At 40.7% G+C, this 8,100-nt stretch overlaps 1 pseudogene; it reads right to left on the bottom strand.

Moving 5' to 3' along the window:
• Positions 1–4,975: 4,975 nt before the first annotated feature.
• On the bottom strand, positions 4,976–7,052 carry LOC148020132 (mitogen-activated protein kinase kinase 9 pseudogene; annotated as a pseudogene).
• Positions 7,053–8,100: the final 1,048 nt, after the last annotated feature.

Genomic DNA, 8,100 nt, shown 5'->3' on the forward strand with positions numbered 1-8,100 from the left:
AGTCATGGACTACACAAACTCTGATTATGCAAGACATACAAATAGTAGGAAGTCCACCTTTAGCTATGTCTTTCCTTTTGTTAACACTGTTGTTTCTTAGATGTCCAAGGTATAGAACTACACAGCCTTGTCTAATACCGAGGTTGAGTACATTGCAGTCCACTAAGGCTTGCAAGGAGGCCCTCTAGTTGGTCCATATCGTGGTCATGTATGACTATGATTCCTATATTGCATTTGGACTCTACGAGGGTCATTCAATCTGGTCTTTCATGTGAAGACTGAGCACATTGAGATCCATTATTGCTTCATCAAATAGATGGTTGAGGATAAGCTGATAGAGATTGTCAAGATCTCAACTTATGAGAATCCTATAGATCTACTTACTAAAAGTCTCCTAGTGGAACATTATAGCTTCCTTAGGAAGATGATGGGCATAAGATGAGATGAAGTCAATTCTTCATCCTGTTGTACTTATATGCATACATTGTACTTTGTCACTTTTTTCCTTATTTTCTCCACATTCAAACACATTCTCCTTATGGGAGGTTGTTGGGGGGTTAAAGGCCACTTGTGCCTAGCCTAGGTGGCAGTTGCTTGTCACTTTATTCTTTATTATGTACATGAAAATAGAATAAAAGAAGGTAGGTGTGACTATTGGAGTTCTCACATACCCTCTTACTCTCTCTTGCTTGGACCTCATAGCTCTTACTTCTCTCTTGCTAACACTTGTGCTTCCACTCTTGCTCCAGCTTTCACAATGTAGTAATTGTCCTCCCCCCTCTGTATTGAAATGCTACAATACTGGCTGACATAATTCTTTTAGGAAAAATAGAGTAATCTCTTTGTTCTATCTCTAATTATGTGTATATTAAGAATGTGATTTGCATATTCCAAAACCTTCATTTCGAAGCCTTTATTAACATTTTCTTCAATGCATCAATCATCCTTATTTTTCCTAGCTATCAACATATCATCTACATAAAGAATCAACACTATCAAGTTGCTATAATAGCCTTTCTAGTGTATAAGCAGCGGCCTATCTCACTTCTTTTGAAGCCAAGAGACTACACAAAGGCATCAAACTCATTCCCATAGGGCCTGCTCTAATCCATGTAGACTCTTTTTTAGCTTGCACGCAAAACCCTCTGGCTATAGCATGTAGGCCTCATCATTTAAGATCACTATATAGTTGTATTGACATCCAATCGTATAGTGTCCATAGCATCCTTAGCCACTAAGGCAAGCATAGTGCAAAAAGTAGTCAATTTTACCATAGGTGAAAAGATTTCATTAAACCCCACATCTTTTTCTTATCCAAATCCTTTGGCTACTAAAGTCGCCTTCTACTTTGGTTTAGCATCACCTACAATCTTCAACTTATAGATTCACTTGGATAGCAAAGCATTTTGGCCCTTTTGCAAAGGAACCAACTCCCAAGCCTGATTCTTCAAAATGGGACCCATTTCAAACTACATACTAGCTCCCACTTAAGCTTATCATCATGAATCATGGCATTTTTATAACAAGATGGCTTGTCGCAATAAGTTAACATCTCATAGTCAACCACAAGCTTAAATCTCTCATGGAGATGAGATACTCGTGGATTTCTATAGCATAGTGGGCTAACTTGGAGTGGGAATTTCAACCTCCGCTCTTTCTTCCTGAGGCACCATAGGGCTCTCAACCAGTTGCTCAATAAATTCCCATGATTCTTTGTTGCTCACTATTTGAAACATCACTTGTGTCGTATTTTTGCATACTTCGTGGCACTAGCACTTGCCCTACATGGTAAAATAATAGGTAGCACTACATCCTAGAAAGTAACCTTCCTTCTTTCCACTTCGTTAGAAGGTTTCTTATGTGTTTTCTTCTCATTGAGGATCACGTCATTACTACATATAATATTTCTACCTAAAATATGCCACTCTGTCCATAGCCTAAAATATGCCACTCTGTCCATAGCCTAAAATGGTACATTTAGTATATTTTGGTTCTAACTTCTTGTGTTTTTCCTTTGGCACACACATAATCTTTATAGCTAAATACTCTTAAGTGATAATAAGATGGCTTCTTGCCCAATCGTGCCTTTTAAGGAAATGGCACCCTCCAAAGTAGTATTAGGTGACTTGTTTATCATATGTATAGTAGTTACCATAGCCTCAGCCCAAAATCCTTGGGTAGGACTAGCATTAGATAGCATATTCAACATGCTTTCATTTATTGTCCTATTCATATGCTCTATAACACATTTCGGGTATGATTACTAGGGGCAATGAGTTCCCTTTTTATCCCACTTGACAAACATTTATAAACTCACGAGACATATTCTCCACCATTATCACTTCTAAGACACTTAAGTCTCTTGACGGACTAATTTTTTACGAGTGCCAAAAATTTCTAGCATCATATTTCATACCCACAATGTAAGCCGACACTTTCCTAGTTGCATCATCAATAAAATATGATCCCCGCAATGATAAATGATCCCTTGTAAACTTTCCTTGATTGACTCCCAAAGTAGTAGAGTATTCCAAGTCATCCAACTGACCGTTAGATACAAGCTCTTAGTAAGTTGGGCACATGGCATACATTCCAATGAGTAAAGCTGGATCCATTCTGAAAAGCAAACTGCACATCACCTGCACCAAATTTGTCACATATGTAGTCATCCTTACCAAGATGGATAGATCCACACTTGTTGTCACATGAATAAAACCACTCCTTATGAGGAGTCACATGAAAATATATGCAAGAATCAAGTACTGAATTTTGAGCTAGTTGTCAATCTGTTGCCAGTAGCATCTATGTAGGAAGAGTAGAAGTAAATAATACTTTGCTATCATCATTATTCAGAATCGCAACATCGACTTCTTTAAAAGTATTCACACATAGCATCTCTAAGAAGTGGAGAGATCATTACACCCAATTAAAAGAATATGACATATGTACCCTACATGAAGAGTTTCCGTAGCCTACTCACGTGATTCCCATGATTTTATGCCAGCACGTAGATGGAAACACCCAGCCCATCTTCGCTCAATAGCACACAATGCTTACAACAATGGATGGAAAGCTTAAGTGACTTGATAGGGATGAGTGTGGAAGAAGATTGAAAAAGATGCCTAAAAACATCCTAACAAGTGGAAATAGCAAAAGGAGACACCGTATGTGCAGGTTATAGTAGGATTAGTCACATCTTGGCAGTGATGGTTGGGCCTTCTTCAAGACTAACTTTGTAAGTATTATGCTTCATTCTTTTTATATTGTTGGTTTGGATTTTGTGAGTCATTTTTGTATTCTATCCATTCTCTCAAATATTCATTATTGGTCTACTATTTCTCTAGTTTAGGTTCATTCGTTGTCTAGTGATGAGATTGGGGGAGTACGTGGTGTGACATGGGATTTAGTAGCTTGTTGAGAGGCTATGGGCATGGGGAGGATAAGTAAGACGTTCATAGTAGTTATATCATTGTTATGCATGCATTTTATATTTTATTCAAGAGTTGTTATAATCTGTGTTTGTTTCTAATTGGATGACCAAGCCAAGGAGCCATCACACAAGAATGAGATTTCCATTAGGGATCTTGCCTTTCTATACTTTATATTGTCTTTGGCTATTCATTAATATCATTGAATTTGTACTCCTATTTATATCATCATTGTATTACCTATGAATTAGCTATATCATTATTCTATCATTTATCTAGCCTATATTAGACAGATGTATTTCAACGATTTTCTCTTATCAATGCATTTAATGACTGTTGTATATTGTTCAAGTGGTTCAAGTACTTTAGTTGGCTTTTGAGGTGTTACATAAGGACATAACTAGTGCATATTTGAAAGGCTAGCAACATGAGCAACAAAGATTTAACGCATTCAAGGGCCAAGTTTGCAAGTTGTTTTCCTCTACACTCATTAGCATGTGCACTGGGAAATTTCTTTGCACTTGTCAAAATAATTGTAGGAAGGACCTTTCGAAAGATCTCCAAAATAACTATCAAAATGAGCTTTGATATATGCCAATGGTCATACCAACAATCATTTCAATAATGGTTCCAACATCTCTACTCTCATAGATATTTTGACATGTATGTTAATGGCATGGCCTAACATTTTAGATCTTTTTCACATCTACTTTTGTCGAGGTATTTGTGGTATACCCATCATTTATTTTAGTGGAAGGCCTCACATGTGAAATGACGGAGTTAAGGCAATTAATGCCATGTTGCCTGCCACTTATCACATCACTTACTATTTGGCATCGCTTGTTTCTCTAATATTGTTTTATTATACTTCCTTTTAGCACATAATTGCCATAGTATAGAAACATTCATTAATCTAATATCTAAGCATCTATGTAAGATAAAATGCATGGGTCTACCAAACATGGACCCGATACTATGTCACAAAAAGAGTACACCCAACTTCCCATAACTTCTAAGTTGTAGGTATTTCATGATGGTATGATATTTACTTTCTATGGAAAAAAAAAATTGGTGGATTTTCATTCTTATTCTCGATGGGCAATGATTTGGGTTATTATATATGCAAGGCCCATCACCCCTAAATATATTGAATATCCCTAGGTCACAAAAACAATCATCTCAAATATCATAGATAACTAGAGCATCTAGGTTTGAGAAATAGATTAGATGTATAATACAAAACTCCAAAATATGTTTGTCAAGGAATGAACACAATTAGAAATATACGAATAAATTTCGCATTGCTACAACACAAACAACTGTTGTGCTCTGATGTTTAGGCCTTATTGCAATGACTCACGTAGGACAAAGGTACACAACATAGAGGTGTCAACCTATTTGAAGATCAGGCCAACTGCCCCAGCTACGAGGAGCACCACAAATCCAAGGTCGATTCCGGGTCCTCCCAAGTCTAATAACCATAACTTTTGTAAATAAGCCACACAAAGTGTTTCAAAAGCCAAGCTCAACAGTCTTAGGGTCTGATAACCATAATATGTCATATGTTCCTGATTCGGTGAGGCCTGACTGAGCTTGAACAGGAAAGATGAGCCCCATAGTCAGATGATTACAATACCATTTCATGTCTAAATAACTCAAACAATCAGTTTGCAGTTCGAAGCGTCTTCGTGTCATGGGCAGCTCTGGCTGACACTAATTTTGAGGTGAAGAAGCTTTACAATTAGCAAGGGATTGCATAAAACACACTTCACATATGCAGTAGCACAGGCCCATCATATAAAGTTTCTGTTGTGTCCCTATGTGTGGCTGCATCTATTAACTGTATAACATGTGCACAAATTATCAGTGCATACTGCTGGAGCATGCTGGAAGCAGGAGCATAAGTTCAAGCATATCCCAAGCTTTTAAATTTTCACAACTCTGTTGACGCCTCTCGTGCATTGCAAATGCAGACATCCTCTATGATTCTAGCAGATCTGAGATGTTACAAGGGCTGCCATCATGTTTGGTGATAAATGGATGTGTCAGAAGTGCATCTGCCCTAGGTCTGCGAGCTGGATCCTTCGCCAAACAGTATGCAAGAAAGCCCTTGAACTCTGCAGAAGCATCTGCAGGAGCTTGAGGAGGATCCCCACAGCAAATTGCAAACATGAGTGTAGGCCAATCTGGCTTCTGCGTGGGACCAATGAAGGGGAAATGCCCAAGGGCACATTCTAAGAGGGTTAGACCCAAACTCCATATGTCCACAGGATAGCCACTGTAATTCCCGCCATGGCTATCCGGATCGAACCGCTCAGGACTCATGTATGCACAGGTACCCACAAAGGAGCTGCAAGGAGCAAGGGTGCTTGCAAGAACCGTGCTAACTCCAAAGTCTGCAATCTTCACCTGCTGCTTGTGATTCAGGAGAAGATTTGAGGGCTTGATGTCCCTGTGGATGATTTTGTTCCTGTGAAGATAATCCAACCCTTGAAGGACCTGCCTGGCTACCTCTGAAAGATACCTTTCAGATATGGTCTTTCTGGCCTCAAGAACATTGGCAAGTGATCCCCCATCCATGTATTCCAACACAAAGGAGATCTCACCTCCCTTGTCAGCAGCTCCATAGCAGCTGACCACATATGGCGAGCTAGAGCGCCGAAGGATGTCCATCTCCCTAAGGATCTTTCTTGTGCTGCACCTTGTAGACCTTGCCGCTGCTGCCATGGCCTAGGGTTTTAAGCTTCAGGGTGTCTTCAGGATCGATGTTCTCCTGTTGCACGGAGGCATTGGCAAACTGCATAGCTGCAGTGGGGATGCCGCTGACTCCTCTAGCAGCTGCAGCTCTGGCTCCTCTAGGGATGCCTGAGTGCTTTGCATTGGGGGATCCCATGTGAGGCCTAGGTAGGGGCAGGGGGAGGGGGCGTGGCCGGGGAAGGGGGTGGGGGTGGGGGTGGGGGTGGGGGTGGGGGAGGGCCAGGGGGGAGGCTGGGGAGGTAGGTTGTTCGCGCAGCTGTGGCATCGAATGCTGTTGCTGGTGGTGCTGTTCTTCTTGATGTTGGTGCTGCTGATGCTGCACCTGTACATGCACCTGCTGTTGATGGAGCTGCTCTTGATGTTGGCTATGGTGGTGCTGCTGCTCCTGCTTATGTTGCAGCAGAGACTGGTGATACTGCTGCTGCTGTTGAGGCAGAGGCTGTTGCCTCCTCGCTATAGATTTCTCCATACGAATCTTTTCCTCTCTGAAAGGGATCACGGGTGGTTTGAGATCCGGTTTGGGCTTTGCCCTCTTAGCAGACATGTCTGCAGACAGCCCTGAAGAGGCCTGTCTGGAGGAATTTGAGTTCCCTATGCTTACTTCTGTACAAGTCACCTCGTGAACAAATTTAAAGAGACGGTGACAGAGAGAGTAACTTGTAGTCTAGTGGATCCTCTCAGAAGCCAATGCACAAACGCTAATGGTGATGGAGCTGTAGGCGTAATTAGGCTTGTGACACGCTTACCTGCACGGAAATCCTTCGTCAGGCATACTTGACAAGTGCATGTCAGCTATGGCGATACTCCTGGGATGAGGGAAGCACAAGGCAGAAGACCGGTAAACAGGGCCCGAGGCATCTTGCTAGACTCGGTCCACCCCTTACGCAAAAAGGAAACAGGACGTGATAGGTAAATCAAACTAGGCGCTCCGTGCCTAGACTGTTGCACCCGGGCGGGCGCGATTTTTGCGGGCAGGGGCGGGTGCTGGACGCGTGGCACCCACCCGCGCGTTCTCTTTTTTTCTTGTGGGGGAGGTGGGGGGCTACCATGTGGCACCCGCCCCCCACCTCTCGTTAACTAATAGTAAAGATAGTATTATCAAAATGCCAATGACCTGAAAGGCTTGCTTTAATCGCTAGGGATGCACCGGTCTTGATTTGCCTCATTTGCAGATAGCTCTCTATTTGTGTGATCCTAATATCAATCTTATTTTGATATTATTTGCGAATAATGCAAAAAATAATCATCTTGTTTATTGCCTAAGTCTCGGGCTTTACACTAGGTAGGTTTCTTAACCCTTTTGCCCCTCATAAGGACCACAAAATGTTCCTACAAATTATGGCCAATTCTTAGTATATAAGCCATTACCTAAAACTTAGAGATTAACCAAACTCTTCGACTTTACACATGGCAGAGCTAGGTTTTCTAAGTGTAGTTGTGGAATAGTCAACAAATCTCGTACATGCTGTCTCTTTTATAACTTTCTCTTCAAGTTCCATTGTTACTACATATTGCACTTGAGATTCCCACCTTATATGGCTCCTCGTCATTCAAAAAAAATACACTAGGATTACAGAACTAGAACTCTCTTTCGTTATTTTTTTTCTTCATACAAAAGAATCTATGACATAGGGATGTAAAAGCCCTCTCTTTTTCAATCATTTTCAATTATTAAGACCTTGAAATATACTCACAACACTCCACATTTGGTAGTTGCATACCTCTATTAAATATTGGAGAAGCTAAAAAGTGGTTGAATACCACTTTGGAATGGTTCACCACACTAGAGCACAACTACAGTAAAAAATGAAACCCTAAAAAATGAAGTTTTCGATTTTTGTAAGATTTTTAATTTGTTATATCTAATTACTTACCTTGTATTATATACTTTTTTTACAGGGAGGTGGTCAACACC

This window comes from Lygodium microphyllum, chromosome 19, assembly GCF_053477565.2.
Source record: "Lygodium microphyllum isolate KBCC chromosome 19, Lygodium_microphyllum_v1.1.10, whole genome shotgun sequence".
In the NCBI taxonomy this organism is placed as follows: domain Eukaryota; kingdom Viridiplantae; phylum Streptophyta; class Polypodiopsida; order Schizaeales; family Lygodiaceae; genus Lygodium; species Lygodium microphyllum.